General features: G+C 42.8%; 1 long non-coding RNA gene across 1 annotated transcript in view; it reads right to left on the bottom strand.

Moving 5' to 3' along the window:
- LOC116695220 (uncharacterized) overlaps window positions 1-4,171 on the bottom strand; it is a 17,551-nt gene extending 13,380 nt beyond the window's left edge. The window contains exons 1-2 of the long non-coding RNA XR_004333385.1: window positions 4,161-4,171; window positions 3,525-3,531 (exon numbers count right to left, since the gene is read on the bottom strand). This is a non-coding gene — a long non-coding RNA (uncharacterized LOC116695220). The remainder of the gene's footprint in view (window positions 1-3,524; window positions 3,532-4,160) is intronic.
- Between the last annotated feature and the right edge of the window lie 7,471 nt (window positions 4,172-11,642).

An 11,642-nucleotide genomic window follows, 5' to 3' on the forward strand; every position in this document is an offset into this window, starting at 1 on the left:
GGGGGGGTCACTCACTGTTCCTCAAGGTGTGACAGGTCTAGATAGACATTGTGCTCTCTAGCTGTTCTCCCAGCAGGATCGGCATCTTGTTGATGTCGGTTATTTGGTCAAATGTCGGGTGCTTGTGTCTGAATTTGGGGAAATATTTGGTTTCGGACCGGCTGCAGTTGGGTGTATTCTGTCAGGAAGTGCCGCTCTGTCTCGACTGTGTCGCTCTTTCACAGCAGGTAGAAGAGCTCCTCTTTGAGGAGCCATTGTTGTCTGTAGCGGCCTGTCTTGATGGCCAGGTTGTGCTTGAGTCTGGACTTGGTCAACGTAGTTCTCAGTGTGACATCAGTCACCGTGGTCAAGTAGTCTGCCACTCTGTACCTTTTCTTAAGGGTCAGATAGCCCTGAATTTAGCTTTGTGCTTTTTGTTTGTGTGTTCCAATTACTTATGTAGTTTTGTTTCTGTTGTGTTATAATTTGGTTAACTCTGATTGGTTGTTTCCCAGACTGGTCCTGAGGCAGAACAGGGTCAGGAAGTGGACTGAGCGTCAGGACCAGCTGAGTGAGGGGACTCTTCTCTTTGCTCAGCTCTTGGTCTTGCAGGGCTTTCTGCTGATAGGAGTGGGGGTCGCTGTTTTTTTAGATGAAGCCAATATTTGATTGCACGTTTTTGAATTTTGATGAATAATGGGAATTGGCCTAATTCAGCTCTGCAGGCGTTGTTGGTGGTTTTCCTGTGCACCTGTAGGATGCTTTTACAAAACTCTAGATGCAGGATTTTAACTGGGTTTTGTCTACATAGGAAGAATTCTGGTAGGTAATAGGACCCCACACCTCACTACCGTAGAGAAGGATTGGCTCTAGTACAGATTCTAATAATTTGAGCCAGATTCTGATTGAGATTTTAATGTAGATTTTACTTCTTATTGCATAGAACGCCCTGCGTGCTTTCTCTCTCAGCTCCATTATCGCTGGGTTAAAACTTCCAGTGGAACTTATTTTCAGTCCTAAATAATTGTGTACAGTTGTCTAATTTATGTGTTTCCTTGAGATCTGGATCTTTTCTGAAAAGTCATTGTCTTTGTCTTTTGTGTGTTTACTGTCAGGGCCCAGGTCCGAGGCCCAGGTTCTGCTGTATGCCCTGTTCTGTAGGAGACAACAGAACCAGGTCATCTGCATAGAGCAGGAGCTTGATCTCAGACTCTAGACTATTGTCTAATCCCTTAGCAATAAAATGACTCAGTGTGGGCATGTGCAGTATTTACTCTTCATCCACAATGTGTCAGTTTTTACAAGAAGTATAAGGATGCAAGGCTTTTGAATTGTAAGAGTTAAAGTTAGGATTAGAGGTCAGGGAGCCGGTTCAAATGTACAATGAAGTGTATATGTGTTTATGTGTGTGTTTAGGAGGGGGTAGAGGGAGGGAAGGGGGAGGTTGGACTGTCACCTCCAAGCTGCAGCTGTCTGAAGGCCTCACTCCCTGGCTCCATGTCTCATGCTCGGCATATCGGAGGGCTAACGGTGGCTAACTGGATATATGAGAAGGATTAAGCACCTGGACATAACACACAAGGAGCCTGTCTGCCTTGATGTGAGATGGATGTCATCACCTGGATAAGTGAGCGAGGGGGAGGACGAGAGCAACAAGGGGAGGAGAAACCACAGGGAGGGAAAGAGGTACAGTAGTGGGATTAATGTTCAAGCCAAGAAGTGGAAGGTATGAGGAGGAGGAAGATAGCGTTGGGTGAGTTGTGTCCACGGCCAAAAGGCCTGTGGAAGTAATAAACTCTGATCTACAGTGGTCCATCAATCAGCCGGATAGAACACAGAACAGGGAGAACATGTTGTAGAAGACAAAGGACAGGGAGGAGAGGAGAGGAATTCTCCTTCATTGGCAGAAGGGTGTCATTTCGTCAAGCAGAGGGTCACACCTCCCTGTCAGAGTCTGGGCCTGCGGTCAAGTTCAGCAACCTGAGGTTCAGCATCGTTAGTCACTGCAGTATCAGTGCTTCTCCACCACTGTCTTTCACTTATGTATTTAACAACATACAGTAAGTGTATTAAAAGTATAAAAACATTGCTGTGCTATAAGCTTAATGCTAACATCAGCATGTGGAGGCAATGCTGTATGGCAATCCATTCAATAGTGACATATAGTGACAGTTAGGACCAAACTTGTAGGCTGAGATAAATCCATACTTCTAGCATGACAAAACACTTTGAATGCCTATATTTATTCTTTGTCAATCAAATTTAGAATTGAGACTTGTCAATAATTCGGGGGATTTAACATTGAACACAAAAAACACTATAAAAGCCCAAAACTCCATCAAAAAGTAGTAAAAATATTAACAATAAATATATACTTTACACATGGGGATAAAAATATGTTTAGAGATTGAATAGATGTTAATGTGTACAAAGTAGTATAAATGTGTGTATAATAGGGGTGTGTAAGCATGCATGGGCGTTGAGCTGCGTGTCTCTGGGCTGGTATGTACTGTGCTACCTGTTCTATCAAACTGCCAAGCCTGAACAAGCCAGGTGAGATCCAGAAGTAATTATTATTTATGGTGTTGTTATTAATATCTCGCTGCCGAGTTGCTCAATATTAACAGCAGCGCGGGACCAAGTTACTATGTCTCATTCAAATGTCAAATACAAATCACTAAAAAAAAAGAGGTCAGATGGATACAAGTCAGAAGAGAAAGAAGCTGCAGATTGACTGGGTGGTTAGAAAAGAAAAGAAAAATGCAACTATGGGAGCAATGGGTTTCAAGAGTGAGTGATTTCTGGAGTGAGAGTAAACGCAGATCTGAAGACTTCCTTTTTGAATCGGAGTCTGGCTGCACGCGACGTGACAGAACACTCTTTGTTGTGAACACACCTAGCAGAGAAGATGCTGTACTCAAACCAGTACAGAAACTAAGAAGTGCGTACATACCTTAGTCTATTTGCATGTGTATGTGTGTGTGCGCGTCAGTGTGTGCGTTGTGTGTTTGTCAAAAACTATCTAAGCAACAAGCATGTGGAAGTCTAGGTGGCATTGCATTGATCTCTTTCACTCTCTGTTGTTGTGCATTGTAGCAGGAGAAGAGAGGAGAGGTTTGGTTTTCAAAGTCACTTGATTGGACCATTTTCAGAAAAAAAAGATTTGTAGGCTTACAATTACACAAAAATCAAAAGCACAAAAACCGGACAAAGAAAAAAAGCACAACAAAATTAAAAAAAAAAAAAAATAACAAAAACTATCCACCAACTCGCCATCCTCCCCCACAGAGCATAAGGAGGTTTGGGTTTTAAAAGTCCCTTTATTGGACCATTGTCAAGTCACAGAAGAACCAACGAACATAGACAAAAAACTAACTGAACAAATACAACCAATATAAAAGTTCTGTGCTTTTTAAATCAAAACCTGATCTCCGACTCTCCATCCTCCCCCACAGAGCATACCACTCCCTTTACAGGCCACAAACGACTAAAAATCAGCAAATTGTCCATCACCTGGTAATGAGAGAGCGTCGGCGCCACGCTACCAGCACCCTGCGACTTGTGTCTTTGTGACACGTGAACGGCCTTTTTTGTCTTTGTGTATGGAGGAGAGGAGAGGCCTCTGTAAATGTTTACTGCGCGAGAGTTTGTTAAAGATTTGACTGGAGAGTGATGAACAGAAAACATCTGGACCCAGAACTAACATCTGCTGCCTTAAGGGAGGTGGATGGAGCGAACAAGGCCACGGCAGAAACAGCTGAGGGGAAGGAAGAGAAGAGCGAAGGGAAGTGGGGGGAGGAGGGAAGAGACGGGGATAAGAAAAGCGGGACCAGAGAACTGGATCTTTGAACACTAGACTGCAATGTTTTCTCTCTCTTCGTCTCTTCATCACTCCAACTCCATCTTCCTCTCTCTCTCTCTTTTTTTTCCATAGACAACCAGCAGACGAGCTTGGGGTGTCCTGCACCCACTGCAAGGGTGGGCCGTGAAGAAGAAGGAAAACAAAGCTAATGAGAAGCAGATGTTCAAACACACACACACACACACACACACACACACACTATTATTACACACTGATGCAAACACACATTATAGTATAGTTCCTGTCCTAGGCTTGAGAACACTTCTCACAAAAACTCACAAAAAAGTCAAAAAGTGAAGTTAGGGGACACGTCAGACACACTAAAGCGTCCTCAATGCAAGAAGGGACACTTTCCAGAAGTTTTTTGTGGCATTTCTGAAATCCCACTTTCAATCTGATCCATAATCATCAGAGGAAACAGCTGCTTGGACCTGCGTGGCTTAAAAGGGGCGGGGTCCCCAGATAACCTCTGCCTTCTCAGACAGGAAGCTTGAAAAGAGCCTTCAGGAAGTTGCTCTCAGGACAAACGGACAAAGCAGAGCTTGCGTGTGCAGCAGCGGGGAAAATAAACACAGCTTTCAGGTGCACAAGCACACCGACTCCAGTGTGTGTGCATCAGTTTCCTGGTTTCTTTCAACGTGGCCACGGTGCATGTGAAAGAAAGTGCCCTCGGCAAGTGTGTGGGTTAGCAATATGACAAAACAACCGCATAATAAGGTGGTGCGTTTTAATATGTGCTAATGTAACACCTGCACAGCTTGTGCAGCACCTTGACAAACAAAGCCATCAATCAATCACTCAGCAGCTCATCAAACTCTTTGGCCTGTACGTTCCCAAATGCTCGAGCAGTGCTCTATAAAATAAAACGCACCTTGGGCTAGAGGAGGAGAAACTGGCACTGTGCCACCCTTTCAGAGCCTGTGCACAGAAAGGAAGCAGCCTGAGAGCAGTTTCATTGTGAGTCCTTCCTGCTGCTCTTGAGGGGCAGAACACATGCCTCACTGACGCCTGTCCTCGTGTCAGGGAGTTGTTTACATCGATCACCTCTCATTCCCGCCAATGCATTCATATATCCAACACAACATAGTCTACTAGGGGTTACTACTAGGGTCCAGGGTCTGCTAGGGGTGCGTCGGGTGCTGCAGCACCCCCTTAGCGAAAGATTTGACAACCGTTTTTCAACATAATTACAATAATACATTTATTTGAATGAGTTGGTTATGGATGTTAACCTACTCCATTTCATTACCATTAAATGTAATTTGATTTTTAAAGTTGGTTGGTAAGAGATAAACGCACAAATTGACACTCATTCATAAGTGAAGGTAGTTGTGGAAACTTTCCAGACGAGTCAACAGTACAGAAGTCAATAATAATAATGTGGACTTTATTAATCCCGCAAGGGGAAATTACAATGTTTTCACACAGGCCTGAATTACACACATGCTCAGTTCCTATACATGCACTAATATAGAGAAATCAGAGTGAGTGTTAGCTTGCTTATAACATGGCACGAAAGCACATTTTGGATTTCTTTATAAATCTATCACAGGCTAAAGAGAAAACCCAGCAACTGTAACCGAAAGAAGTAGCAGCCGCAAACACGTGTCACTCCCACATCGACCCCGCTAGCAACAGACAACGAGGCAGCTAACTTTTGAGTTCATTTAATTTAATTCAGTGATTTGTTTTATACCCTTGTGTTTTGTAGGTGTTACGACCCTTAGGTTTTCTGTCTAGGGGAAGCTAGGATGTAACACAAATCATCAACTCAAACTAACAAAAGAGACTAACAAGTCAAAGTACCATTACAAGCATGTTTTATTACATTAATTAGACCTATGTATATAGTATCTATACATATATATATGGATGATAAACAAAAATGGGTATTAAATAGAAACCCAACCAAAAATAGAAGCTTTAAAAACGTCAGGGTCTCCAACGCCAAAACGACAAACAAAAAACCCACACTACCTGAAAAGAAAATGGCTACGGAGCTACAGCGTCAAACCAAAATACACAGTGCTAATCTCCCTGACTGTCCACAAAACAAGAGAAAAAGGGGGTCAAAACAAACGGCAGAGAACCCTTACCAGCTTCAGATAACAACAAGTCGATCAATTCCCAAATTGTATGCACAAGCAGAGCGTAGTACACCAACTACTCTCATACTATACTATGAGATACATACTCATACTCTCTGATAACTGGATTGAAAACACCTGTGGACGATCAGGCACTCAGGGGTGGCAGACCTGAAACACAAAAACAAAATGGCTCTCTTACAAACAGAGGCCAGAGCAGCATTAGAGAACGTAACAGCAGGTCTATTCTGTACCGTTGTCGTAGCTTTGTGCGTAGCCAGCGCCGTCCGTGCGCTGTGTTGCCCTGTCTCGGATTTTGTTTTTCTGCTTGTGGAGCGTCGTGATGGATGCTGTGTGGTGTGTGGCGGTTGACTGTGGCCCAAAACGTCACTCTCGAAAATTTGTCAGCAACCCCAACTCAAAATATGTTCCATGCACTCAAGAGTGGCACATGGCTGTGAGATGCCTCTATTGTCTAAACAGGTTAGCCCCCCCCCCAATTGAGATGCATTCCTCACTTATGTATTATGATGTTCATGTGCAGTGTCTAAATGTCACCGTCAACATAAAATCCATAAACTTCAATCTAAGATGGTTGCAATTCCTGCTATTGGTGTGAGAGTGTAACTGTTGCTACAAAACAAAGCACCCTCATTAAGAGAAACAGCGGGCCTGGGAGTGTGTGACAGCGAGCTGAATTTCAAATTATGGTTGAAGTTATGGTTGAAAGAAAGAGGATTGCGCCGTCCCCGAAGCGACACTGGTTTCACTTCTCCGCTGTGCAAAACCACACATAAAAATATGTCCCCTCACAAAACCACTTTGACACACGAATGCACACACAGACACACACAGACAGGAGGCTGAGGGCGGACAAACGTCAAAAGCAAACAGTGGAATCCTACTCCCCTCTAACGTCACGCGCCCACCGCTACCCGGCATGACACCCGGACAGACAATGACAGCGGGGCGTTTGTGATGAGCTGAATGAAAGTGTGCGAGTGTCGAAGAGCTCCTACACCGACTGACAGTGACGTCTCTCCACCTCCATCTGTCTCTCCATTGCGTCGTCCCACACGCAAACCAGAAAGAACACAATGGGCAGAAATAAAAAATTCTGGAATTTAGGACACATTCAGCAATAACAAAAAAGGAGTCATTCAGTTCCAATATAATTCATCCCAGACCCGGAGGAACATGACACAGCTGTGTTATCATAGGTGTCTCCAAAAGGCCCGTCTAAGACTCACACTCTGACACACATACACGCACAATGGGTAATTAGTGCCAGTTAGCCCACTCGTTCGCCGCTATTACGCCAAAACGACTTCCTCCGCTGCCCGTTTCAATGCACATCAGTCTGGAAATGTCATTTAGATATGTGGGCTTGACAGAGTCCACCCAATTAAGCAATTAAAGTACATTTATCAATCAGGTGCATTTCACTTACCACACTAGCTTTAATGTGTTCAAAAATAAGAGCTGGGAAGTCCTGACAAACGTAAATGCAGCATTTATTTCAGACACCTGCAGCTTTGACTGCTGAAAAGGGGTAAAAGACAACCTCATTGTTGATTTTACAGTGCTTTTTGTTGTTCTTTTGGATGTACTCTTGAGGTCTAACCAGGGCGTTGCATACATTTTCTTTTTCATAAAATCATCATTTTTACTCCTGCATTGTTTGCATCCATGTGTACTTGCTAGCAGTCTTCTTCTTCCCTGCTTTTGTTTGTGCATTCCATTATATCTTGGCACATTAGATCAGTGGAGTAGTGTGAAACCATTGACAGGCATCGCCTACAGTACACATAGATGCATGTGAGTAGAACTTACTTAAGGACCTACTCGTGAAAGAAAATTAAAAACATAAATGCTCTTAAGCACTACTAACTACTACACTACTTTTAACCCTTGTGTTGTCTTTCCGGCTCCAAAAAATGAACACTTTTTTGACACTTTTGTCACCAATTTCTGCATTTTCAACATTTTTGTAGCATTTTTTGACATTTTTACAACTAGTTTCACACTTATTTTTTGGAATTTATGATCAATACACCACATGTAGCTTATATGAAATTATGTTTCAAAAAGAGTCAAAAAAGCAGAAAGTATTAATAATTCTAACTAATATTTAAGATCAAAGGAACCTATGTCGATGGATAATTACAGACTGTCAAAGTGAAGTCAGAATAATTCTATACAATTAAATAAAACACCAAAAATTCAACAAGATTTGTATGAAAGAAACCCAAATGTTCTGACATAGAAACTTTGAACAAAGGTCAAATTTTACCCGAGGACGACAGGAAGCATTACATGGAACCATCCATGTAATATTTGGACAATTTGGATGAACGAATCCCAAATTTCTGAAGTAGAAACCTTTAAAAATGGGTCAAATTTGACCCCAGGACCACAGGAGGGTTAAAAACTCCACATTGCACCTTTAAGTCATGAGCTTTAGAGGTGCTGGTAGGCAGATTTTGTTAGTTAACTGACTGTTGGCTATAGCTTCATATTTTTTTTCAGGCCACCATTGTATAAAAAACTTGTTCTTAATGACTTGCCTGTGAAAAATAAACGTGAAAAAAATGACAGATGTGCAGATTATGTGAGAGTGGTCTCGATTTTCTCATCTATCTTACAGCAAGAAAGCGAAAAAGTGAGACCAAACAGATCCAAATGCCCAAGTCAAGTTGAAGACGTGTGATTGTGTCCGCGCAATAACCTTTGCGTGCAGAAAGCAGGGAGACGACCAGGGTTGCGCAGAACCCTTGAGGGATCCCTTACCCAGGATTTACATGGTTGTTGACCTGGATTCAAAGAGCGAGAAACAAAAAGAGAGAAACAGAGACCGCTGGACATTCATTATTCAAACAGCCTGCCAAAGAGCATGACGCCACCTGATTAAAAAGACTGAGGAGGCAGGAAAGGAAAGAACAGAAAGAGACAATGAAAGGAGAAGAAGCAAGATAGTGGGTCGGCCTGGCCTCATGTTGACCTCAGGTAACCTGGGTACGTGGGGGCCGCACGACGGTTCCTTGGACCACTCTCCGCTGTCTGCCAACACACATACCTATCAGTCTCGAGTGGAACCAGAGCTTTCATTATCTGCTATCTCAATGTGACCGAAGACTTTGCAGTATTAGCTATTATCATTGTTACTTTATAGTATAAGTATGGATTTTGGTTGTGTATTGATAGTCCGAATAAGTCACTGCTGAACAACAGGGTTGCGGTTCACCAAAGTTAGGTCAGGGAGAAAAGGAGCATGGGTTTGAGAACATGTCTTCATATTTGAATCCGTATTTCTACAGCTGCTTGTAATCTCTATGACACAGGTGAGTGATCCAAGTGTTTCTCAAGGATACTTTATTTCAGGGCGTACCAGTACCAGGAATTAAAGCCTGGGGCCTTCCAGGGTGGCCTGTCTCATCACCATCCCACCCGTCAGCCACACCAAGACATGCCCAACGGTTTTGGGAAGTGTCTTGAGAATCCCACTGGGGAACTGTGGAAGTGCACATCGACTTCCCAGAGAGGTTATTCCCATTCAGGCCTGAATACCGGATTCAAACATTCAAATATATGTGGGCCTTCTGGCCGGACCACCTGACCTTCGACGCCATGGTAATGGTCTGCCTAACAGAGCCAAAACACACGGCCGGAGCGCTCCCATGGGCTGGTCTGTGCTTTCTCAAACATGCACATGTGCACAGGGTTATACAAACACACACACATACAAGCATGGTAATGCATGTGCACACACACAGTGTCAGTGTGTGATAAGAGCCACAGCCCTTCCCTTTCTGAGATAGAGGCAGGACTTTAAGTGTAGACAGGATTCCAACTGTTCACTCAATCACTCGTGTGTATGTGTGTGTGTATGTGTGTGTGTCGGTGTGTGGGTGTGTGTGTTGTGTGTGTGTGTGTGTGTGTGTGTGTGTGTGGTGTGTGTGGTGTGTGTGTGTGGGTTAGAAACTGAGAGCATGTGCGTATATGTGCATGCGCCAATGTCAGTTTCGGCTGAGACTTTTTTTTCTATTCCTCTTTGACAAACAGTCTGACTGCACATGCAGCACCCAACACACACGCAGCACACACACACACACAACAACACAAACACACACACACACACACCACACACACACACACACACACACATGCAATTTGTGTGCTCAAGTAGAGAGCGATTTGGGAATGATTTCTCACGGCCAGAGTGCCCTGAGCTACACTGAGTAAATACAGATTAATGATTGGTTGAGAGGACGGAAGTGCATTCCACAGAATTAGCCACTGATCGCAGCCACAAGCCAACGAGACCAAGAAAGTGGATCCCATCACTCCAGTTCTGAGGTCTCTACACTGGCTTCCTGTCCCTATAAGAATTGATTCCAAAATACTACTGCCGGTTTATGGTTTAGGGCCAAAACACCTTTCAGATCTTAGCTACATTATGAACCACCGACCTCTCAGGTCTGCTTTCAGTACCCAGAACCCGCTGACCTGGAACCTGTTTTTTTTTTTAACATTATGGTCGTCTTTTTCGACCCTTTTGTGTCCCTCCCCCAATGTTTTTGTCACTTTTTCAACGTTTGTCGACTTTGCTGAGCCTTTTGAAATTTTTGTGGGTTTTTCACCAATTTTTTTTCATTTTTTACATTTGTCACATTTTTTGACTTTTTTCTCTCTTTATTTTTTACATTTTTTTTAAGTTCTTTTACCAATTGGGTTTTCTCCAAATGCTATAAAATTGACAAAAGACACAGATTCAATGAAAGTATTCAACTGATTATTTATTTAACTTGTTAGGGGGGTTGTTGGAAACCAATCCACGTTACCTTTTTGGACAATTAGTTTAAAAGAAACCTACATTACTGATTTAGAAACTTTTTGTAAAGGGGTCAAACAGGAGAGTTAAATCAAGGCTGAAGACTCTTCTGTTTGCTGCTTTCTATTAAATCCAGTCATTGTGCAGTACTTACACTGCCCTGTAACTTTTCTTCTTGTCTTTTATGTCTGTCTTATTTTTATTTTCTATTCTCTTTTACACATGTTTTAATTGTTTTAATTGCTCTTTAGTGTGTTATGTAAAGCACTTTGAATTGTCTTGTTCCTTAAATAAATGAACCTGTCGCACTGATTACTCAGAGACACACAGATTAATTACTCCTACTGATTAAAGTGTATCTAAAGGTCATCTGCACACATAAAACACAAAGGACACATTAAATTACCAGAATCTGTAACATCAGACAGAACCACTGCTAATAAATCAGACACCGTATACCAGCATTGATCTCATAAATTCTGCACCCTGATCAGTTACAGGACACTAAACCGGCTCCATTTACAGTCTCCTGTGTCTCTCCTGGTAGGTTCCCGCTGTACTTCTGGCCTGTACAGTGATCAATGGAGCAACAGATAAGACAATAACTTGTGCTTCACATTGTGGAGATAGATCCATCTACACACACGTCACATCGTGGTGTGAACCTCTGAAGGCGCTGACACACCAACCTGGATATCGGCCGTAGGACAGTCCGAGGATGAGCGAGACAAACGGCTCACAAAATCTGACGAAAATCTTTTGAACTGACCTTTATTGATCTGAAATGAAACCATATTCAGCAGCTGCATTTCTTGCTGCATTCGGGTCAAAATGACCCATTTCAAATTTTTTACAAGAAGAAAAATGGTACAAGTTACATTTT

This window comes from Etheostoma spectabile, chromosome 9 (genome assembly GCF_008692095.1).
Source record: "Etheostoma spectabile isolate EspeVRDwgs_2016 chromosome 9, UIUC_Espe_1.0, whole genome shotgun sequence".
Classification (NCBI taxonomy): domain Eukaryota; kingdom Metazoa; phylum Chordata; class Actinopteri; order Perciformes; family Percidae; genus Etheostoma; species Etheostoma spectabile.